Source organism: Palaemon carinicauda, chromosome 28, assembly GCF_036898095.1.
Source record: "Palaemon carinicauda isolate YSFRI2023 chromosome 28, ASM3689809v2, whole genome shotgun sequence".
In the NCBI taxonomy this organism is placed as follows: domain Eukaryota; kingdom Metazoa; phylum Arthropoda; class Malacostraca; order Decapoda; family Palaemonidae; genus Palaemon; species Palaemon carinicauda.
In genome coordinates, this window is record NC_090752.1 from 4,024,925 (window position 1) to 4,050,530 (window position 25,606).

The window sequence follows — 25,606 nt, forward strand, 5'->3', positions numbered from 1 at the left end:
TGCCCAGATTACAGGAACTTGGGAAAGGAATAATTTACATATTCAAATTACTTATTTCAGTACTTACTTTAGAAGAGCTACCATTGAAAAAATAAATAGCACATGTTTCTCAAGGAAGATTTACTGAAATAATTCAACTTATAATAACCTGATGAGTAGTAGTTGCAAACTTTAGTTTTGTGAAGAAAGTATGGAAGAGAAAAAAAAAATTTCATCATACAATAAACCCTCATTCATCAGCACTTCAAATACCCATACAATGCACAATGCAATTCATTTGTGGAAAGGAGGAAGTGCAATACTGTGTATGTTTATGCCCTGAATGGCGAAGTACAAATAAGACTGCATTTTGTGCAGATGAACCCAGAGCAGAAATTACTCCCTCAAGTATGATGGAAAAAAGGTATACTTAGCAAGCCATAGTAACTGAGCAATGTACACATACCGACTGGTTCAGTAAGAATGTTAAGTGCGTACTGGCTTGTGAATGTGGAGAATGATAAGAGGAGGAGTTATACTGTCCTGTAGTATGGTGTCAATTAGGGAAGGATACTAATCAGTCCCTAACTCTGGTCTAATTCTCAGTTCGGAACAAAGTTTCCGATGCAATGCACTGTCGTCTTCCAGTTGTTAGAAGATAATACTCATAAAAACAAAACTGCAGACTGAAAATATTTTAAAGGGGCTGGCTTTGCTAAGTGTGCCAAACACAGCAATGAGATGATGCAAGCAAAAATTAAGCTGTAGTCTTATAAAACATGGAAAACTGCTAAGTTAGTTTTAACTTTATATTGTTGTTAGCATTAATGTTACAAAGTTAGGGGAAAGAAATGCAAGTGGGGGTAATAATGCTGTACATAAGTCATCCAGCAAATATGCTTATAACATGTCACTAAACCATTATCAGGGATATGCTTATCAATCTGGTGTATTAATCACCCAATTTCTACAATAAAATTAGAAAATAGACAAATCAGTAAAAAATAAATTCTGATATAACAGTGGCATTGTCATTCACAACAGCTCCTCTTATGGTTTGTGCAGAAACATTTAGCAGCACACACTTCTGCACAGCGTTATGCATTAGTCGATTATTCTTTTACGCACTGTGATACTGCCGATTGATAGCTTGTGATACTGAAGCGACGTAGATTAATCCCCGATACAATGCCTAGATAGGGTAGCTACCACATCCCTTAGACAATGAGCAAACACCATTCTCATTGTAACATCATTGGTATTCCCCTCCTATTTGGGAGTGTTCAATATTTGCATTGTTTTATTTATTCTTTTGTCATTTAAGGCTTTTACATTTAAATACGGGTAATGTGTAGCTTTAAACATTTCAGTCGAGGTGATTGAAAGGGTATTTGAAGTGCTGATGAATGAGTGATTACTGCATCATGTCAGAAAGATTTATTTGTACTTAATAATCTCTTCTCTAAACAAAAGATCCCCAACTACAGTACTTCATATGTCCTATCTTCTAGATTATCATAGAGTATTTTGCTTCTCCTTTTTCCCGTAATCTGGGAAACAAAATCAAATTGCTCTCACAAAAATATAAAATAGTATGTCTGCTAGTAATGTATTTTGCACAGGCGTTGTGATTTTCATAATCTAAATGTTAAAATGAAGGCATAAAAGATATACATCTTTGCCCGGCCAATACTGGTGAATGTGGTCACTGATGCACACAAAATAGCAGGCTAGATATCTAGTGAGGTTAACATAAAAGACTATTTCTTTACTCTTCTCAATTGTATGGACTTTCTCTTAGTCAAGTGCCATGATTGAAGTCTCGTGTAAAAATTAATTTATCAAATAATTACTGTATATTGTACTAGAATACTATTCTTTTTTTATTCTATAGGCCTAAGCTAAGGAGATATAGTGATTTCATGACAAATTAGCAAACGATAGAATATTCACTTGGCCATATGACAGCCATATGTCCTTTTTCATTATATTTTTTATGCTTTAACATGAACTTTAATCTCTGGCATACAAAAATTTTCATTATTTCTTTTATACTTTTATCTTAATAGATTAACTATGCTTGGCAGGTTTCTTATATATTTTCCCAAAAATAATTCTAGCAAATTATTACTAAATTATTTCTTAAGCTTTTATTCCACAAGTTCTTGTATCCCTTGATGATTACAGATAAATTGATCTTTCCTCTTATATCTCTATCAAAAATCATAATAATTATTTTCTTATTGGACTCATTCCAGGACAAAAATATGACACTTTACTGGTATCATTTCATTTTAAGTAAAGAGTTAAGGTTTTTGAATAGTAGGATTTCATTCCTTCATTCTAGTAGAATATCCAAAAGTTGATTCTCCTTAAAACAAGTGTTATCAATGACAGAAAATCTGTTTGATCTTTCTAGCAGCTGACCTGACCTTCAATCCTTAAACTTCAAGGTGATGGAAGATTATGAGAGACAGCAGAAGCATGAAAGGGAAATCACAAGTACAAAGGAGAAATAGTAGGGGATTGGGACCCTTCAAAGGCATACTACTACCAGTTAAAATAATCAGACTTTTTTTTACATCTGGCCATCATTAGAAGGGAAAAGAAATATTCCAATAGCCCAGGAAATTGTGTATAATGTTTGTCTGCAATCGGACCTTAACATTTAAAATCAAGGATATTAGTCACCTGATACCTTCCATTGTAGAAAACCTTGAGTATGTACTGCCCACCCTAACGATACTCCTAGATCCCCTATTTCCGCATACAGTACGACTAGGTAAACTCCATCCCAAGAACAATCATATACTAAAGGCAAATATTAAACCTGATGGCCTAATGGAAACGTCCCTGCCTGGCCATCTGCCACACTGGAGTTCGAGTCCTCCTCAAGCTGGATAGTTTCTTGTAGTGTCTGCAACCTCATCATCCTTGTGAGAAATAGATGGGAATTTGGGAGGAGCCTACAGGTCTTATCTGCTGAGGAGTCATCAGCAGCCATTGCCTGACCCTCCTTATCTTAGGTTGGGTGAATAGGGGGCTTGGGGGACTATCATATGTATATATGGTCAGTCTATAGGACAATGTCTTGCTAGCTGAGGCATTGTCACAACCCTTTACTTCTGCCATTCATGAGCGGCCTTTAAAATGTTAAGGGAAGATTGCATACAATTTGTCAAAGAATAAACCTTGGTTGTGATTTAGAAATGAGTACAGTAATGCCTAACGCAAAACCTTCTGACAACAAAATTGCTATGGTTATGAACATAAAATAAATGATTTTGCAATCCAAATTCTACCTTTCCATTACACTTTTCCTTACCTTATTTGGCTTCAAATGTTCAACATCATTCACACAACCATTTTGTGCTCATTAAATCTGATCAGTAGTAGTATTTTGATCTTCTTCTCTTACACCAATACTAACTCGACCTGCAAAAGTGTACAAAATCAAAAACCATAGCCTTCAATTTGGCAACACTCAAAATTGTAAATAATGATTCTTTTATTAACTATTTACATTATGTCAAGGTACAAATAAGTCTTGTATAAATATAAATTAATTTAAATGTTCCTCACAATAAGTCGACAGTTTACCCACACTTTCTTGTAATTCACTGTGAAAAGATAATTTAACTTCACAAACAACAATATTGACATGGAGGGAAGAAAAGAGCTAATGAGTTATCGGCAATGGGCAAGTCGAATTATTCAACCTATGAACAAACTGACATCAAGGAGAAAAGAGGGATGATAAACTATCAATATTTGCAAAATGAGTCCATTAGTTTCTTGAAAGTTCTCATTACTGTACTTCAAAACTTTAAATATATTCTACATATTCACTCAACCACAACATTACTTTCCATTATATACAAAACAGTTACAAAATTGGAACTTTTCCCTCTTCTAGTACACTAGCTAATGCTGGATAGATACTTTCCAACTTATTAAGGGATTTTGACGAAGGAAAAATCTATTTCTGGGAAGAGGCCTGTGACGCCCGGTGAGAAAGGTCCTTCCTTATACCTTTCCTAATATAAATCTTCCAAATATACTAGAGAAAGATAAAAGCATGGAATGCAGAGGTTACAACCCTCGCGCGAACACCTTGTAGGTGTCGTGTATTAAACAAAGGCGTGTGTAAACCACTATTCACAGGTTGTCTTCCATTTAGATAATCCCTTCATCAATGGGGAGGGCCGTGACAGGCCCTAGATAACATGGTTGAACTCCCCAACGACACCTACCACGCGCGCCCTCTAGGACATCCTTCTGCAAGAACATATGGCTTGGCAAGGAAAAAAGAGGGGTGGGGTCCGTATCAAATAACCGGGAAGGGTTTCACCGGGCGTCACAGGCCTCTTCCCAGAAATAGATTTTTCCTTCGTCAAAATCCCTTTTCTGGGGCGGCCTGTGACGGCCGGTGAGAATGTACCAGAGAATGCCTTCCAAGCCCAATAAATTAATAACATAATAAGGAGAAAACAAACACCATGTAAGGCAATATTATAATACTGTAAGTAAACATAAATCATAAACTAGCCATAAGCATAGGGGATGTAATGCTAAAATAATATGAGGACCAGGGATCACCTGAGTGTCCCGTCGTGAAAGGAATCAACCTTACATGTCTAAGCATATCTAAACTTTACAGGAATGGTAATTACAATAACAGTTAAATCATAACAATTAAACATGGCAAAATAACTTAGGGCTAACGAACCACCCAGGAGAGTGGCGACGTGGTGTGAGAGGTGGTCAGGAGGGAGGAGAGAAGAGATGGAATAAAGAAATAATCAGAGATTAATGGGGGGAGATAAGACTCCCCGCTGCAACCGTAGGGTATTTAAGGGCCTGTAAGTTCTTTAGATAGTGGCGTTTGAAAACCATAGGAGATTTCCAACCCGTGTATTTTTTAAGGTCATCAAAGTCCATGTTCTGGAAGTAATTGATAGAGGTAGCTATTGACCGTATATCATGAGCATGGGGAAATGATTCCGGGTTAGCATGTTTAATGAAGTAGAGGATTTGTTGTCTGATACCTTGAATGGTCAAAGTACCACCTTGTTCCCTGATAAATAAGGGGCCAGACGAGCGGGTGGCAGATCTAGCTAAAAAGGTCCTGAGAGTAGTGACTGGACACAGCGAAGGATCCTGGGGAAGAGAGATGATCTTCCAAGGGGACCACCTATTTTGCGGGTCCTCATTTTTTGCTAGGAAAGCTCTGTCTGGGGTAAGCAGTACTTCGCCTGTAGGGAGGAAATCTATGTTTTCTGGGTTACGTGAGAGCGCTGCTAGTTCTCAGATTCTAGCACCTGAGGCCATAGCTGATAGAAATAACGTCTTCCTAAGCAGAGTGATATAAGAGCAGGACTCGTTGTCAGTGTCCGACGCGAGTTTGAGGACATTGTTCAGAGACCAAGAGACTTTTTGTGGCCGATCCAACGGCCGAAGCCTAGCACATGCTTTTGGAATAGATGAGAAATAGGAATCAGCTAGATTAATGTTAAACCCAACCAGGAATATCTTCTTCAAAGCTGACTTGATGGTAGTTATAGTGCTAGCCGCCAAGCCCTTGTCAAATAAGAACCTAAAGAACGAGATGGCTAAATTCGGAGTCATACGAGTGTGGTCTGAATTCTTTAGGAAACCTGCTAATTTCTTAACAGCCGAATCATATTGACGAATTGTCGAGTCCCTTTTGTCCGCTTCGATGAAGAGAACGTTTTCCGGGTCAATGTTTGCGTCTTTATGAGCTGCAAACTTCATGAAGTCCACAAAGTTAGGGTTTTGGCTATCCTTGAGGAATCTGACACAGTCTGTGTTTGAATTACTTGGGTTAGTTTGGGGAATGGAATCCGGAAGGGTCGGAGTTTCAGCTCGAGGAGGAGAGGAAACCAACTGCTCTTTGGCCAGTGAGGTGCTACTAAGGCCACTGTCCCCCGGAAGGAGCGTAGTTTGTGCAATACTTTCATTAGAAGATTCACTGGTGGAAATAGGTAAATCTTCCTCCAATGGTTCCAATCCAGGGTTAATGCGTCTATGGCATAAGCCTGAGGGTCCATGTTTGGTGTCACATAACAAGGAAGTTTGTGATTCATCTGAGTTGCGAATAGATCTACCTGAAGGCCCGGAACCAGCCTGAGTATCCACCGGAATGAAATTATGTCCAGAGACCATTCTGATTCCAGTGGTTTCGTCCTGGATAGTGAGTCCGCTATCACATTCTGGACTCCCGCTAGGTGGGTTGCTGACAGGAACCAGTTCTTTTCTGCTGCCAAGGTGAAGATAGTGACCAGGATCTGATTCAGGTTGGGCGACTTGGATCCTCCTCTGTTGATGCAGTGTACTACGGCTGTGCTGTCTGACACTACTCTGATGTGGGTCGACCTCGGAGGAGAGAGCCTCTTCAGGGTCAAGAACACTGCCATGGCTTCGAGAACATTGATGTGGAAGTGTTTCATGGCGGGTGACCAAGAGCCCTGAAACATCTGACGTTCGTAGTAACCCCCCCATCCACTCAGAGACGCGTCTGTATGAATTGTCACTAGTGGGGGTGGGAATTGAAGAGGAACCGATTTGGAAAGGTTCTTCGGTTCGGACCATGGCTGTAATCTCATTTTCAAGACAGAGGGGATTTTCGAGACCTTGTCTCTTAAAGGTACTGTGGCTCTCTTTCTCCAAACTCGATTGATGTCTTTGAGTTTGGCTTTCAATAGGCGATCTGTTACTGAGGCGAATTGAAGAAGGCCGAGGATTCTTTCTAAGGCTCTTCTGGACACCTGCCTGTGTTTTAGAAAATTCTTGACCTTGGAAGCTATTTCTCTTACCTTTTTGGGAGGTAGAACCAGCTTGTGCCGTGCAAGGTTCCACTGTATGCCTAACCATTCGAAGCGGTCTGATGGAAGTAGGCGGGATTTTTGGAGATTGACCCGAAATCCCAGGTTGGCGAGAAAACGAAGTACTTTCTTCGTAGCTCTGTTGCACTCCAGGGCTGTTTTTATCCCTTCAACCCTCTTTTTGGCAGTGAGGCCCCACCTCACTTGCAAATTTTGATTTGCTCTCGCAGCGTCTTGTAGTACCTTGTTCACCTCCTCCTGAGGAAAAAGGTTCTTACCCCAGCAGGGGGAAGCTATCAGCCTATTCGGTTCATGCCTGATCGTGGCCTCAGAAAGAACGTGCTTCCTGCAACTAACCCGAGCCGAACAAAACTCGTGTAAGTCGATTTGGAAGGACAGAGACAGGTTCTTTGTGAATACCCGGAACATGGTCTCGGTCGGGTAAAGTGAGGTTAGGGACTCCACGGAGGTAATGGAGTGGAGAGACCTAGCCAACCTATTCCGTGCCTCAAACTCAGTCTTGAGAAGAATATCTGGTAATTTAGGAAGCTTCTCGGAGAACAGATTAGAGGCACAGTCTGGGTCTAACTTCCCTACTGTGAAAGTAGCGGGGGCATCATCCCAGATAGTAACGGTACTCGGAATGAGCATGGAGGTGGGATCGGTCTCTTTAAGAGCTGGCATGGCAGAACCTTCTTTGATAGCCTGAAAAGTAAGAGCTGCCACTTTATCTGTAATAGGCAAGGTAATACCTGGAGAAGCTGTAAATATGGTGTAGGCTCCTTTGTGTGGGGTGAGCTTGGAATTAGTGCAACCCCAGTCTGACAACGTCCTGGCCCAGAAAGATTGGGCCTGCTCTTTAGGGAATATTACCGTTTCCTTCGGTACCTTGTCTAACCTAACCAAGGCATGTTCTTTCAATCGGACGAAGCCGTTGAATGGGAATTCTAGTCCCGGAGGGTAAAATTCTAAGACCTCTAGAGGACGGGTGCCTATGCCCTCTAGAGTTATGGCACCATCAATATATGGAGCATGTAAGGCAAACCTCCAAGGGTTGTTTTTCTCGAAGGGAGGTAACTTCGATGCGTCCGGGGCTGAAGGAGGGGGCATCTGAGTTCCGGAACGGATGAGACTTGCCACCATATCTTTGAGCTCCGTCATAGCTCCTCGGTCTGCCCTAGACTGTTGAAGATATTGTTGTATCTGCTCTTTCACAATATCCCTGACCATGGCGGCGGATAAAGGGGGCTCCCGAGCCTGATCCTCTAACGAAGCCCTGGACTTAGTAGACTTTGACTTCTTAGGAGTCACGGTTTTAGGTATAGCAATATGAACATCAGGATCCTTTGAGGGTCCCGGAACCGGTGACACTGATAATGGCAAAGCTGAAGGCTTAAAGGTACGTAGTGGCTTCACCTTGGGTCGTACAGGAATGGAGGGACCTAGAGGAGAAGCCGTAGGTTTATCAAAGCCGTGAAAGGAAGTAGTAGAAGAAGGAGTGTGGGGTGAAAGGGGGTCCACCAACTCAACACCACCTACCTGCTCATCCATGGGTTCCTCGTCCAGACCTAGGTAGGGCTCGGCCTCCGTCACTAAAACCTCTTCCTCAGTTAGAATGGTTTCTCTAATCACTTCAATTAACGGGGCCGCTGTCTCCGGTGGAACTGCTGCAGTAGTAGAGCCTGGGAATAGGCGAGAAGCCATGTCTCCATCAAGGAGATAGGGTGCGCCAGCAGGCGCATTCCTCCCAAACCCTGACACCCAAGGCCGGAGAGTAGCTCTCGCCTACCTGAGAGATTCATCATCAGCCTGAAAGAGGAGAGAGGGAATTAATGATGAAGTCAAAACTGAAGTCAATATACAAAGAGCAATTAATTCTTCGCAAAGAATATTAACAGGGACACTAGAACCAACTTACCTCCTCGCTCAGGAGTAGGGCTGACAGCTCATAGCAGAGCATGCATGCCTCCGGAAACCATATCGTATAGGGGGCTTGTCCCGGTTCCCGAGAGAAGGATATGGCGCAATGGGCATGGGCCCGGCATAGATCATGGCCCATGGGATCAGTAAAGGCAGCGGAGCAGCCCCTGGCAGTGCAGCGGACTTTCTGTAAAAAGAAAGAAGACATAAGTCTGGATGTTCCTTGAGATTCTTGTCATTGACTTATCAATCAGAAACACTTAAATCTTAAATAATGTGTGAGTATGGTAGTAGCTAACACCTTAATAAAATAAGAAATTATAATAGAAACCAGTAACCACATAGCATGAATCTCTAAACTTCATCGATATCACACTGTTAACTCCGGTTCTGGACTCCTGCTTGATCTCTGTTTTTACCGGAGGTCCGGTAGCAAAGGCCCGTCATCGTGATATCGTGACCGTCTCCGGTACGATAACATTATCCTCAATGAATGAGTTATCTCCAGTGAAGCCGGAGATACGATGAAAACGGGGGCCTTAACTGTGTAATTGTGATCAAACATGACAAAGGTTCGTGTGTAAAAGGCTTCAGCCGGAGTCCGAGTGCCGGATTTCACCGTTGCACTCCAAAAATCTGCTCCGGAACGATAACTAGTTCTCACCCAATGAGTATCCATTATAGCGGAGCATAACTCAAGGCGGAGCTAAGCATAACTCAAGGCGGAGCTAAGCATAACTCAAGGCGGAGCTAAGGGTGTCGGTATAAAACGACCCCAATTAATGACTCATACACTAACGTACCTAATAATAGTGTTAGCTATATTAACAGTAACCACATCAATAAATCGTTTATAATATTAAACGTACTATCATCAATTCTGATACTGAGAGGAGGCCTGAATAACCCGTGATCGTATAAAAACGGAGAACGGGAAATTCACCTCTCTACTCAAAGAAAACGAGAGAACGGATAACTCATACCTGTAGAACAGGAAACGAGCACTCTATGCTTTCGCTCTCAAGGTTACATATTAAAAATTAACATCACACAATAAATAAGAAAAATTAATAAAATTGATTGCTTTTCTTAGTAATAGTAATAACGAAGAATAACGACAACGTAACAAAAAAACAAGGATATAGTCTAAAACGAAACCTCCAGGAGGGTACAAATTAACAGACTAAAACGCTAAGTTTTAAATCGTTACTATGCTTTAAAACGCTATCTTAAATCGCTATTCTTCGTAGGTCCAAATTGGACTTGCAAGCAAATAAATACCATAGTAAAAATTAATAATAATTAATGATAGCATAAAAGGCCATAAAACGTAAGTGATATAACCTATCTGACAGAGTACCAGATGGGCAAAAATAACTAGAATTTTTACCGAAGCGAACATACCCAAAATGGCTGCCGATACCTCGGCAGGACAGCCGCTTCCAAAACTAAAAACCACCATAATGGAAATAGAACAAATGCCCGGTACTGCCAAAAGCTGCCAAAACAAACTATGGTACTTAACATTGGTAAGGGTGAAGTAACAACGTCAGTCATGTTGAAATAACGAGAAATTCTTCGAAAAAACACTGTGCCCAAAAAAAACTATGCTTGCTTCAAGTCCAATTAAAGAAGGATGTCCTAGAGGGCGCGCGTGGTAGGTGTCGTTGGGGAGTTCAACCATGTTATCTAGGGCCTGTCACGGCCCTCCCCATTGATGAAGGGATTATCTAAATGGAAGACAACCTGTGAATAGTGGTTTACACACGCCTTTGTTTAATACACGACACCTACAAGGTGTTCGCGCGAGGGTTGTAACCTCTGCATTCCATGCTTTTATCTTTCTCTAGTATATTTGGAAGATTTATATTAGGAAAGGTATAAGGAAGGACCTTTCTCACCGGCCGTCACAGGCCGCCCCAGAAAATCTTGTTAGGAATTTTTATTTCAATTCTAGCAATACTCCTCTACATTACCTTGTTTACACAACCTTAGAGTGTTCGATATGACAACAGTAGGACTAATAGTTGTTGTTGTTGTTTACTCCTGATCAATTATATTTCAAGCTCAACCTGCACCTGCAAAACAAGAACAAAATTTAAAAACATTAAAAACATAACCTTGAGACCGATTAAGTTAATAGTAAATTCTAACAATTGTTCATAGTTTGAAGTAGTCTACCATCACAAGATTCACATAGGTCTTAAAACAGTGCAAAAGTGTTTTTAGTCTCTCATGCACAGTACATAAAGAATGGCCACTTGCACAGACACAAATTCTCATGCTTTCATGCTGATTTTGACAGTGAAATGCTCCTTATATCACCATTTCTAAGGTATAAATACTGCTAAATATATCAGACAAAAAAGTTGCATGGAATGCTAGGAATAAACCCAGCTAGCTCACTCTTATAGTGTGTCGGTACCGTATAGTAACTGGGGCATGTTAGAACCACTACCAGAGGTTCCTTACCAATTAGTCTTCTCCTTCCTCAATATCCCCTGATTCTATGAGGTGCCATTATGTGTACAAGGAAAAGATCAATCTGCATTTAGAGCTATATAATCTATTCCTAGTATGGCATTTCCATCCCTTCTCCCCTAGTGTACTAGTCAAGGTTAGAGAGATTTGCAATTCCAAGGCCTTTGCTGAAGTGATATTTAGATACAAAGACACTTCAGAAAGCATCGTTATTGTTTGCCATTGTTTTACATAGGCTTGTACTTCAAGGAACACTTAACATTTTTTCAATATTGACAAAAACCATCCATGCTTCTAGTATTAAATATTTCAAGCTCCCTATTACAGTTGCTCTGCAGTTCATACAGCACTAATATGTGCAGGCATTTTACTTGCTAATGATGAAATGAAATAGACATTGAGCAGGATTTTTTCATTCACAGCTTTAGTCTGAAGTACCCAATGCCTAATATAGCATCAACATCGTTAGTAAGTTGCAAGGGAATCTTGGCTGTAATTTAGACTAATGGAAATATCTTGATTCCAGCTTCTTTGTGTGTTCCCAGTCCTTACCTTTCCATACTGACCAACCATCAGCATGATTTACCTAGTGATTTAAAGTTTCAAAAATGTTATTAACTATCCAATAATCTTGAAGTGGCATCATTAACACAAGTGCAAAAGAAGCAGTTTTATTTTACTAGGTTCCCACCCAAGTTAACATTCATGGTAAGAAAAAGTAAACTAGATTACTAAGTCATGAGATATAAATGTCACTAAAAATGTTACTGCATATTGTTCCATACGATAAATTCAATAACTTCTTTCTTATTCTCTCGCACTACTTATAAACCAAACAAGTTCTTGGTATCACCAATTGTGTGAAGTACTAGGTCCAGAATAATGTAAGAAACATCTACATACTGTTCATCCTTGGAAATAACAATGATGATGATGATGTAAAATATAATGTACTTTGTCATTTTGAATTGGTTCAATAAGGTCATAGAGTTCCGATTACACATCCTTAATAGGGATCACCCAATAGATTTTTCAAACAAGACAAAAACAAATTTGGAACAACGCAAAGTTTAAGATTGACATCAGAGTGAAATAACAAATTTGGAAATAATTTGTATTTTTCCTAACATACAAACCTGGAGCTATTTATAGGGTATTACTTTCAGCAACGCTGAAAACCAGCCAAGACAATTTTAGCGAGGGATAATTATCCCATACGCCAGTTAGCGGTAGGGGGTTGGGGTAGACTAGCTACCCTGCTCACTCACACCTATCGGTTGAGTAACCACTTTTGCTTTCTGGCAGGACTTCTAGGGGGACAGGGTGGCAGGCCAATTTGTATAAATAGCTCCAGGTTTGTATGTTAGGAAAAATACAAATTATTTCCAATTTTGTTATTTGTTCCGACACAGATACAAACCTTCGCTATTTATAGGGTGACTTGCTCTTAAGAGGAAGTTCTACCAACTGGCCTTGGTCATGACCCGGGGTTCCCTCTAATTGATCTTTGATCTAATTAGTAGGAACCCTACCCTTGCTAAAATCAAAGTAGTTACAGTACAAGGTAACTCAATGATAGCGGCCTGCAGAAACTTGTGTGAGAGAGACTCGTGGCTTGTCTTTATGTAGGAACTCGAGGATAAGCATGAGTTCTAAGACATATCCAATACCCTCCCTCCAAGGTATTGGTGACGTAACAAAGTATTTATTCATACTAAGGATGCACAAGGGAAATTAATCTTACCTGCAGAGGGGTGAGGTCAGCTATGCTTCGGTCTTGCGGAGCTGTTTCCCCAGGGGAGGAGAAGGAGAAAGAAAGAAGGGAGCCAGACATTCTTTTCATTCACCCCAGACTAACCCAGGTAGCCTCAGCCCTCAACCCTCTGCTACTTGTCCATCAAGGAGCCTGAGGCATTAGATCATTTGTTGTGCGGCCACCACAGGACCAATAGAGAAGGTTACCATGCTCCTGTGGGTTACGTCTTTCAGGTAGTTATGCTGTGAAGGTCGTCTGATGCTTCCACACGTCCGCTTGCAATACCTGTGCCACAGGAAAATTCTTCTTGAATGCCAGAGACGTTGCAATGCCTCTGACGTCATGAGCTCTGGGTCGGTTGGACAGGAGGAGGATCTGGATATAGAGCGTGTTAAATTACTTTCCTTATCCAGGAGGAAATAGTATTCCTCGTGACCCTCGTCTTGACCTTCCCCGTGCTGACAAAAAGTGCTCGTACACGGGGGCGAGCTTTTGCTGTTCTTCTTAAGTAACACCTCTGACTCCTTACTGGACATAGTAACATTTAGTCTGGATCTTCGGTTACAGAACGAAGACTCTCTATCCGAATGGGCCGAACCTGGAATCGGGCACACCTGGATTTTGAGTCTTAGCTACAAACTCCGGGATGTAGTTGAGGATTACTTCCCCCCCTCTCCTGGAGTGGGAGACATCAGCAGATAGACCATGAAGTTCGCTGACTCTCTTGGCCGAAGCCAGAGCGAGCAGGAACACCATCTTCCACGTGAGGTGGCAATCGGAGGCCTGGCATAGTAGTTCATAGGGGAAGCCCTCCAGAGACCTGATGACCCAAACCACGTTCCAAGGGGGAGGTCTTAGCTCTGCCTGGGGACAAATAAGCTCGTAACTGCGTAAGAGCAAAGAAAGTTTCAACGAGGAGGAAATATCGACTCCTTTCAGTCTAAAGGCGAGACTCCAGGCTGAGCGGTAGCCTTTGACTGCCGAGACCAAGAGAAGCATTTCTTCCCGAAGGTATACAAGAAACTCCGCTATGGTTGGAACAGAGGCATCGAGGGGAGAGATACCCCTTCCACGACACCAACCACAGAAAACTGACCACTTCGCCTGGTACACTGCCTCTGTGGATCTCCTGAGGTGTCCAGCTATGAGGGTTATTTGCAAGATGTTGCTTGCTCGTACTGTACCTGGTTGAGGACTTTTCTCATCAGACAGAACGGGGGAAACACGTAAGCGTCTAGGTTTATCCACCATTGTTGGAAAGTATCTTGCCAAAGAGCTTGGGGATCTGGGACTGGGGAGCAGTACAACAGGAGCCTGAAATTCAGGGCCGTTGCAAACAAATCCGCAGTCGGGAACCCCACAAAGTCAGGACTTTGTTGGCTATCAGAGGATTCAAAGACCACTCGGTGCCAACTATCTGAGTCACTCTGCTCAGCTTGTCTGCTAACACATTCCGCTTGCCCGGAATGAAGCGAGCTGATAGAGTCACCGAGTTGTCCTCTGCCCATCTGAGTATCTCTACTGCAAGATGGCACAGCTGCTGCGAAAAGGTACCGCCCTGTTTGCTTAGATAAGCTACTACCGTGGTGTTGTCGCTCATCAACACCACGGAGTGCCCCGCCAGGACCTGGTGGAACTCTCTAAGGGCCAAAAAGGCTGCCTCATCTCCAAGAGATTTATGTGCTGGTACCTTTCTGATTCGGACCATTGGCCAGAGATGTAATGGTGCAGTACGTGAGGCCCCACCCTTCTTTTGATGCATCCGAAAAAAGAATCAATTCCGGGGGAGAGACGAGAAGATCGACCCCCTTGCAGAGGTTCGGCTCCGCCAGCCACCACCTGAGGTCCGACTGTTCCTCTAGCCCTATGCGGACTAGGTGATCCCAGGAATTGGAGTGTTGGTTCCACTGGGATTTTAGTCGCCCCTGGAGGGATCTCATCCTGAGGCGACTGTTGGGGACCTGTCGGGTCAGGGAAGAGAGGTGACCGAGAAGGCGAAGCCAATACTGAGCCGGGAGCTCTTCCCGACTGAGGAAGACCTGTGCTATCTACCTCAGTCTCTGGATCCTTTCGCCTGATGGAAACGCTTTGTGCCTTAGGGTGTCTAATCGCATGCCTAGGTATACCAGTTCTTGAGAGGGGAGCAGTTGAGACTTCTCGAGGTTTACCACGATCCCCATATACTGGCAAAACCTTAGAAGCTCGTCTCAGTGGCGAAGAAGGGCCGCCTCCAAGTTTGCCAGAATCAGCCAGTCGTCCAAGTATCTTAGGAGACGGATGCCGACTCTGTGACCCCAAGATGATACTAGGGCGAATACTCTCGTGAATACCTGGGGTGCTATGGAAAGACCGAAACACAGTACCCTGAACTGGTAATGCTTCCGATTGAACATGAATCTCAGATACTTCCTGGAAGATGGGTGAATTGGGATCTGGAAGTATGCGTCCTTCAGATCTGGAGTGCACATGAAGTCCTGGGGTCTTATCACTTGTCTGACTGTGTCGGCCGTCTCCATCCTGAAAGGTGTCTGTTCGACAAACCAGTTCAGGGCCGAGAGGTCGTTGACTGGTCTCCAGCCTCGAGACGCCTTTTTCACAAGAAAGAGTCGACTGTAGAAGCCTGGGGACCCGTCGAGGACCTCCTGGAGAGCGTCCTTCTCCAACATGGACTGGACTTCTGCCCTGAGGGCAAACTCCTGTGCGGATCCCTTTGCACAGGAGTTCGATGGAATCGGCACTAGAGTCAGTGGAGGGAGAGAGAGCGTGAACGGGATACTATACCCTGAACGAATCACCTCAACCGTCCAGAGTTCGGCCTCGTGGTGAAGCCACTTCTGCCAGCGGCTTTGCAGGCATCCCCCCACAGGTGGGCAAATGGGAGGATTGCCTGTCTTATTGGGACCGGCCTCAGCCAGATCCCTTCTTACCCCTTCCTCCACGAAAGGACTTTTTGCTGTGAAAGGCCTGCTTTGCACCCTTTTTACCCTGCTGTTTTGGGTTTCTAGCCCTTTTCGACTGCGGGTTTTACTGTGCTTTCCGCTGTGGCTGAGAGGGGTAAGGTCTAGCTGTTAAGACCTTTTGGATGAGGGAGTCCTGACTGGACTTCCTCCACCTCTCTGCCACTGGCTCGACATCCTCGGGGTGGAACAAAGAATTGCCCTCGAAAGGAGCATTTCTCAGTCTCGCTACTTCAGCCTGAGGGAGATGTCAATCAACATACAAGTTAAACAACCACGGCGACATCACACATCCCTGTCTCAGCCCCACTCTCACCGGAAACCAATCGCTCACTTCATTTACTATCCTAACACATGCTTTACTACCTTTTTTAGAAACTTTTCACTGCTTGCTACAACCTTCCACCAACTCCATATAACCTCATCACATTCCAAATTGCTTCCCTATCAACTCTATCATACGCTTTCTCCAGATCCATAAACACAACATGCACTTCCTTACCTTTTGCTAAATATTTCTTGCATATCTGCCTAACTGTAAAAATCTGATTCATACAACCCCTACCTCTTCTAAAACAACCCTGTACTTCTAAGATTGCATTCTCTGTTTTATCCTTAATCCCATTAATCAGTACTCTACCATACACTTTTCCAACCACACGCCTTTATACTTAATAATATAAACATTAAGCTCTGACATATAAAACCTTTTTATTAATTCTAGCAGTCACTTTTATCTCCATTGATTAACTATGCTTAGCAGGTTTCCTATATATTTTTTCCAAAAGTCAATTTTAACAAATCATTTCTAAATTTTTCTTGAGCTTTTATTCCCTAAATTCTTGTATTCCTTGATGATTGGAAAGAAACTGATCTTTCCCTTTTATCTCTCCCTAAACAGTCCTAATAATTTTTTTCTTATAGGACTGATTCCAGGAGAAAGATTTATGATATTTTATAGGTAGTAGTTCATTCCAAGTAGGGAATTAAGGTATTAGAATAGTAGCATTTCATTCCTTCATTCCAAGTAGAATACCTAAAAGTTGATTCTCCTTAAAACGAGTGTTATCAATGACATCAAATCTGTTTGACCTTTCTAGCAACTGACCTGACCTTCAATCCTTAAACTTCAAGTTGATGGAAGATTATGAGATGTCAGAAACATAAAAGGGAAATCACAAGTACACAGGAGAAATAGTAGGAGATTGGGACCCTTCAAAGGCAAACTACTGCTAAGTTAAAAAAAATCAAATACTGACATCTGGCCACCATTAGAAGGGAAAAGAAGTATTCCAATTGACCAAGAAATTGTGTATAGTGTTTGTCTGCAATCGAACCTTAACATTTAAAATTAAGGATATCAGTTAGTAGATACCTTCGATTGTAGAAAACCTTGAGTATGCGCAGCCCCACCCTAACAATACCCCTAGATCCCCTATTTCCACATATAGTATAACTAGGTAAACTCCATCCCAAGAACAATCATATACTGTAAGCATATATTAAACCTGATAGCCTAATGGAATCGCCCCTGCCTGGCGATCTGCCATACTGGGGTTCGAGTCCTCCTCAAGCTGGATAGTTTCTTGTAGTGTCTGCAACCTTATCATCCTTGTGAGCTATAGATGGGAATTTGGGAGGAGCCTACAAGTCTATCTGCTGAGTCATCAGCAGCCATTACCTGACCCTCCCTTGTCCTCGCTTGAGTGAAGAGGGCGCTAGGGGACTATCCTATGTATATATGGTCAGTCTCTGGGGCATTGTCACTACCATTTACCTCTGTCATTCATGAGCAGAATTTAAACCTTTAAAATGTTAAGGGAAGATTGCATACAATTTGTCAAAGAATAAACCTTGGTTGCGGTTTAGAAATGAGTACAGTAATGCCTAACGCAAAACCTTCTGACAACAAAATTGCTTTGGTTATGTACATAAAATAAATGATTTTGCAATCTAAATTCTACCTTTACATTACACTTTTCCTTACCTTATTTGGCTTCAAATGTTCTACATCATTCACACAACCATTTTGTGCTCATTAAATCTGATGAGAGCAGTAGTAATATTTTGATCATCTCTTACACCAATATTGACTCGACCTGCAAAAGTGTACAAAATCAAAAACCATAGCCTCCACTTTGGTAGCACTCAAAATTGTAAATATTAATTTTTTTTATTAATTATTTACATTAGGTCAAGGTACAAATAAGTCTTGTATAAATGTAAATGAATCTAAATGTTCCTCACAATAAGTAAATAAAATGCCTGTCCACTTGTACTGGCACTTTCCTGTAATTCACTGTGAAAAGATAAATTAACTTCACAAACAACAATATTGACATGGAGGGAAGAAAAGAGCTAATGAGTTATCGGCAATGGGCAAGTCGAATTATTCAACCTATGAACAAACTGATATCAAGAATGAAAAGAAAATGATAAACTATTAATATTTGTAAAATGAGTCCATTAGCTTCTTGTAAGTTCTCATTACTGTACTTCAAAACATGAAATATATTCTACATATTCACTCAACCACAACATTACTTTACATTATATACAAAACAGTTACAAACTTGGAACTTTTCCCTCTTCTAGTACACTAGCTAATGCTGGATAGATAACTTTCCTACTTATTAATCTCGTTAGGAATTTTTATTTCAATTCTAACAATACTCCTCTACATTACCTTGTTTACACAAACTTAGAGAGTTCGATATGACAACAGTAGGATTAATAGTTGTTGTTGTTGTTGTTTACTCCTGATCAATTACATTTCAAGCTCAACCTGCACCTGCAAAACAAGAACAAAATTTAAAAACATTAAAAACATAACCTTGAGACAGATTAAGTTAATAGTAAATTCTAACAATTGTTCATAGTTTGAAGTAGTCTACCATCACAAGATTCACATAGGTCTTAAAACAGTGTAAAAGTGTTTTTAATCTCTCATGCACAGTACAAAGAATGGCCACTTGCACAGACATGGAAATTCACATGCTTCAGTTACATTAATTCTGTATTTGTACAAGGCAAAGATCAATTAGCATCTAGAGCTATATAATCTATTCCTAGTATGGCATTTCCGTCCCTTCTCCCCTAGTGTACTAGTCAAGGTTAGAGAGATTTGCAATTCCAAGGCCTTTGCTGAAGTGATATTTAGATACAAAGATACACTTTAGAAAGCATCGTTATCGTTTGCCATCGTTTTACATAGTCCTGTACTACAAAGCACTAAAAAAGTGTCTAATATTGACAAGAACCATCCAAGCTTCTAGTACTGAATATTCCAAACTCCCTATTACAGTTGCTCGAAAGTTAATACAGTGCCAATATGTGCAAGCATTTTACTTGCTGATGACAAAATGGAATAGATATTGAGCATGATTTTTTTCATTGATAGCTTTAGTCTCGAGTACCTGATGCCTGATATAGCATCAACATCGTGACTAAGTTCCAAAGGAATCTTGACTGTATTTTAGAATATACTGTAGAAAATTTCTTGAATCCAGTGTCTTTGTGTGTTCCCAGTCCCTACCTTTCCATACCACCCAACCCTCAGTATGATTTAACAAGTGATTTTAAGTTCTAAGAATTGTACTAACTGTCGAATAATTTTTATAATCTTAAGAGACAGCATTTGCACCAGTGCAAAAGCAGCAGTTTTATTTTGCTGGGTTGCCACCCAAGTTCACATTCACGGAAATGAAAAATTAAACTAGCTTGACAAGTCATAATATAAAAGGACATTCAAAGACATTACTGTATATTATTCCATACACTATCTTCAATAACTTCTTTCTTACTTGCTCGCACTACTTATATACAAAACAAACTTTGGTATCACCAATTGTGTGAATGACTGGGTTCAGAATAATGTTAGACACATCTACATACAGTACTGTTCATCCTTGGAAATAACAATGATGATGATGTAAAATATAATGTACTTTTTCATTTTGAATTGGTTCAATAAGATCATAGAGTTCCGATTACACATCCTTACTAGGGATCACCCAACAAAAACAAATTTGGAACAACGCAAAATTTAAGATTGACAGCAGATCAAAACCACAAATTTGGATTTTTCTTGTATTTTTCTCTAACTAAACAAACCAGAGCCCTTTATATAGGGGAATGAAAATTGTGCAAGCTGAAATACTGCAATTAAAAGATTTAATGAAGTGTAAAGAACTAGATGGTAGTTGCCGGCCCAGTAGCTGGGAGGCGCCTTCCTCCCTCATTGCTTGCTCTAAGACAACTCACTCTAATAATAGCCAGGACTTAGTCTGGGGTTGGTGCTGGCGGGCTACTCAGAGTGACTCGGGTGTGTATAGTTAGGGGAAAAAAATTACCTCCAAATTTGTGAAATGTTCCCTTACATACTCATTCTTAGGTGGGAGGATAAACAGGTTTGACGGGCTGAAAACTTATCCTGGACACTTCAAACTCTAGCATTGGAAAATTATGAAGAGATAGGTGTCTTAACACCTCATGCACCAGAGGTTCAGCAAAACTCTGAGGTACAAAGCCCTGACATTAAGGATTGTGTTCTCGAGCTGAAACTCTTTGCATCATACAAGGTGAGTAAGTTCATAATGGATTTATGTATGTCCTCACAAAATGTGCAATCATGATACACAGGTTTGTCAGTCTACGTCAAGCTCCCCCTTATGAAGGACTGTAGGGAAAGGACACTATACCTGAGTATAGAACAGCAACACACTCAGTGGGGCTTACCTGCATCAAAACCTAGTTCCAGCAGCCTAGGCTCTTGATGTTGTACCCTAAGAGAGGAGAAGACTGAAATGAAATAGGACAAGCCAATTTGGAGCTAATGGTTCTGTGAGAGTAGAGGTAACCATACCACCTGCTGTGCTGCTACAATAGGTCCTAGAGTGAATATGTCAAGGTACCTTTGGATCACATTCTGCAGGTAATGAGCAGTACAGTATATGTAGTTTAATGTTTCCATACCCCTGCCTGAAGAAACAGTGTAACAAATAACTTTTAAATGTCAGTGAACCACCAACACTCCTGATTTGATTGCCTTCCCTGAAAGGTGAAAGGGTACAATCAATGACCTCTCGTAACAAAGAAGAAATGGAGTTCTTTATAACTTTCTGTTACTGTACTAATGGATAGGTGCTGCAGGTAGGTCATGTTTGCTCGAGATGGCGTCTCAGAGCTCTCACAGGACACAAGAGCAACAGATCAAGATCATCGGATAAATATCAAAAGACTACCAACCTGAAAAGAATTATGCCTTTCAGCTGTGCATTTTGAGGAATCGTACTTAGGAGACTAACATCTTGCCAATATTTGCACATAAAAAAAGAAGCGTAGGGCTAGCACATCTGGCCGAGGCGAGTACAGGTGTGACACTCTGGGTAGAATTTTTTCACTGATCTTCAGTAGAATTACAATTGTGTTTTGCCTGGTGTAATAACATCGTTCTGTGGATTTCCCACTGATCCCAGCCCCCCATCACTTTCTATCATCACGGACACATGAGAGCGCTACTAGTCCTCCTTCGGTTCTGTCCCACTCTTCCTGACATGAGGGAGCTACTGGTACTCCTTCAGTTATGTCCCATTCCTCCAGACATCCCTGTTACTACTTATTTTAAATGATGTTTTGCATGTGATCTATCTGCCTTTATGCTAGTCCCAGCCATGCTAGTTTTGGTCGACCACATTTCCTTCTTACTTGCTTTAATGCTTGTGAAAGCTTAACGAGTTGGTGTTTCTCATGATAACCTGCATATGTGACCAAGTCGACAAGTTGTCTTTGTTCAATGATTTGGCTCCATGCTACAGATTTTGTTAGTTTGTATACGTTAGCATTCGAGATTTCAAGTAATACATGATACACAAGTTTCCAGCAAATTTGGAATTAGCTATAAAGCATGGATGAATGCCGGGTATTTTAGCATTTAAATTTTTGGGGGGCTGAGGCATAACATCAATCGATTAAAATGTGCATACAGTACCATTTTGTATTTCAAGTTCAATGTTTATTTTTGGGACTGATGGCAGGTTATTGAGCATGTGTTGTTTGAAATCGCTTTGGGCCACTTTCAAGTTTTTTTGTAAAACGATCATTAGCTGGTTTTTTAACCAACTGAGAGCTTTCAAGTAATAAATTTATTCATGTAAGTTCTCAAATGTTTTAAAACAACCATTTCTCCACCACCTTCTCTTTAGTTTCATCATTTCTATCATATGCTCTGGGTATCCTTATAGATGTGGGAAGTGACATCCCTCTTCTTTTAGAAAAATTACCCAGCATACAAGTTTTTTAAAAAAACACATCCATTCCTTCAGCTCTATAATACCTAACCTACTGACAGCGGTGAGTCTTTAAGACCTCTAAATCGGTAGGCTTGAAAACTATCAGCGAAGGTTGCTCTATAGGGAAAGAGTCGTGCATGTGGTTTTTCCGTGACTGCGTTTACGGGCACTTTCAAAAAAAGGCACCCATCGAGACATTTCAAATACTCCTACCCGTCAATTTTTTCCTTCAAAGTTCCTTTCTGCATGGCACTATTATCCTCATTATTATCATTAGCCTACTACTTTATCTAAAATCCTTGTTGGAAGAGCAAAACACTATAAGACCAATGGCTCCAACAAGGAAGAATAGCCCAGTGAGCCAAAGAAATAAACAACAGTGCTGTATAGGAATGAGGTTTTATATGGAAAAAAACTCAGATTTCTTCTAAAATGACCTTTATTTCCCTCGCAAATAGTTAATAAGATATACCTTAATATAACCTGCATTACTCGGGGCCCTCCAGTGGGAATGGGCGTTTTGAGACGGGGAAATATAAGGTCAAATTCATTGAAAGCACAATATTAACTATGAAAGAAGTTTTTTCTTATTAGAAATGTAGTTGTGTTTTTCTATAATTTTACTCAATAAATTTTAAGAAAAAGTAAATAAAATCTGTATTACAATGGTAATTATTGGTTTTTTTTATTGTTACAGACTGAAAAAGCTTTTCTAGTAAGAATCAGGCGTTTCCTGAAGAAAAACGTCAGTTTTCTTCAAAAATGACACTTTCACTACCAATAAAAACTTAAACAATATAAGCAATAATAATCAATGGGGTTAGTGTGCGCAGCTCGGTATGTAACACTTGCCAGTACATACAGAGTTTGACGTTTTTACTTTTTTGTTCTATGAGCAAAAACCAGATTTTTTCCTAGTTTATATTGCCCTGTAATACAGTAAAATAATACCCAGGTTCACGGTTTATTTGCTTTTGAAATGAAGGTTTAATTCAGTGGGAGCACTTTATTTACTACAGGAAAAACTATTTTTCCTGTTCAAAACACAGCTCCGTCCATAACTATAATAACACAAAATAACTCCTTACGCTACTACCACATTCATAAGAAACATTGACTAACCTAACCACGACTTGGAAGAGCAAAATATTTAAAGTTTCAAAATACAAGCAGCAATGAAATCCATTTTGAGTATTAATAACCAAACAGTGAGCTTTTAACAAAGGTCTAGTAGAATTCCTGGTAATACTCGACAACTAAACCTTTTTCCCTACCCGTTTAGGATTCCATTAACTTGAAGACCAAAACACTTTCATTAAGAGTACTTTTACATCAGCAACAACAATTATATTTAAGCTAACTGTATATTAATAAATAAGAGTAAGTTGGCACCGAACAATAAAACCTCAATTACCTGTCCTTCACAAGAAATTAAACTTATATACATTGACACTTATGTTTGATGTTTGACAAATGGCGACTGACGGGTCCTACCTCAGCCAACTCGATATTCCGGTTCCAATATTTCAGAAAAGTTATATCTTCTTCTGTTTCAATATACAGTCGTTTCTTGAGAAAGATAATTTATATTTATTTTCATATATAATTCTTGTGATATGAAACTTATCATACTAAATATGGTTAAATAGAAACATGATACTCTTTTCAAAGATCTTCAACATACTCGCTTGTGATATGGCCCAAATGGCTGGGGGTAAGGGTGGGGTGCTACGGAGATTTTGGATGAGGGAGGGGGGGAATTGAAAATTGAACCCAAATGGTTGAATACAACAATAATATTTTTTAGAAGATATTTAACATATGGAAAGGGGAGCTAAGGCAAAATGGGGGATGGATAGTAGCTGAAAAACCAGGGAAAAAGGAAGATTTTGTAAATTGAACTAAACTGCCATTTTTTCCATACAAAACTTCGGAATAATTTTCAGAAATGATTCGTCCATGCAAATGAAAACGAATTATCACATATGTTAATCATTTGTAAAGCAATGTACAAATGATTATTATTATCATAACTTTCTAAGCTACAACCCTAGTTGGAAAAGCAGGAGGCTATAAGCCCAGGGACCCCAATAGGGAAAATAGCCCAGTGAGGAAAGGAAACAAGGAAAAATAAAATATTTCAAGAACAGTAACAACATCAAAATAAATATTTCCTATATAAACTATAGAAACTTTAACAAAACTAGAAGAAGAGAAATTAGATAGAATAGTGTGCCCGAGTGTACCCTCAAGCAAGAGAACTCTAACCCAAGACAATGAAAGACCATGGTACAGTTTGAATGAACATTATACAAGAGCGTAGAGACAGTAAATTACAAAACTAAAGACGTTACGTACCATCAAAACTAAAAGTGTTTATAACTCTCGAGATATTTTGATACACAGAACTATAAGCCTAGGGCCTATCTCTATAAATGGCGTTTAATGAGATCACTTTCCTTATGAATTATAAGGTGTATGCACACACACACATATATATATATAGAGAGAGAGAGAGAGAGAGAGAGAGAGAGAGAGAGAGAGAGAGAGAGAGAGAGAGAGAGAGAGAGAGAGAGAGAGGAGGGGGCACTGCCATAACAATAGTTACTGGTAAATCACGGACAATGGAGGGACAAGAATGCGTGAAAAAGGGCTCAGCGTTTGAACTGTGAATAGTGTGCATGACTCGTAACATGAATGGAACCGATTTGCTAAATATAATGCACAAAACCATTCCGAAAAATACTACGAAATGAGATAATGAATAGGACATGTTTACTGTTCGAATTTTGTGGGTTTATAATGTAATGGACCACTATAGTATTTGGGTTAAGGCAACTGAATATAAGTGTTACAATATCTCCAATATTCTATTCTGTTCGTAATACTAGGCAGGCAGTTAATTCTAATAGCCAGGCCTTCTCCATCATGAGGCTCAATAGTACACAGTATTCTAGAAGTTTTATTCCAGCTGTGACCAAATTGTGGAATGATCTTCCTAATCGGTTAGTTGAATCAGTAGAACTTCAAAAGTTCAAAGTTGGAGCAAATTTTTTCATGTTGAACAAGCTGACATAAGTCTTTTTATAGTTTATAAATGACATATGTTTTTGACGTTGTTAATAGTTTATATAGGACATATCTGTTTTGACGTTGTCACTGTTTTTAGAATGATTTATTGTTAATTTGTTCTCATCATTTATTTATTTTCTTATTTCCTTTCCTCACTGGGCTATTTTTTCCTATTAGAGCCCTTGGGCTTATAGCATCTTGCTTTTCCAATTAGGGTTGTAGTTTGGCTAATAATAATAATAATAATAATAATAATAATAAAGAACTGGATCATATGTTGCAAGATATACTTATTATAATTGACGA

At 40.3% G+C, this 25,606-nt stretch overlaps 1 long non-coding RNA gene across 3 annotated transcripts in view; it reads right to left on the bottom strand.

Moving 5' to 3' along the window:
* LOC137621428 (uncharacterized) overlaps positions 1-25,606 on the bottom strand; it is a 337,042-nt gene that overhangs the window by 41,486 nt on the left and 269,950 nt on the right. The window contains exons 4-7 of one of the 3 annotated variants that reach the window (XR_011040227.1): positions 18,625-18,729; positions 17,926-18,037; positions 10,721-10,822; positions 3,302-3,414 (exon numbers count right to left, since the gene is read on the bottom strand). This is a non-coding gene — a long non-coding RNA (uncharacterized lncRNA). Of the gene's footprint in view, positions 1-3,301; positions 3,415-10,720; positions 10,823-17,925; positions 18,038-18,624; positions 18,730-25,606 lie in introns of those variants that run through there. The other 2 variants (XR_011040226.1, XR_011040225.1) reach the window with 2 other exon arrangements.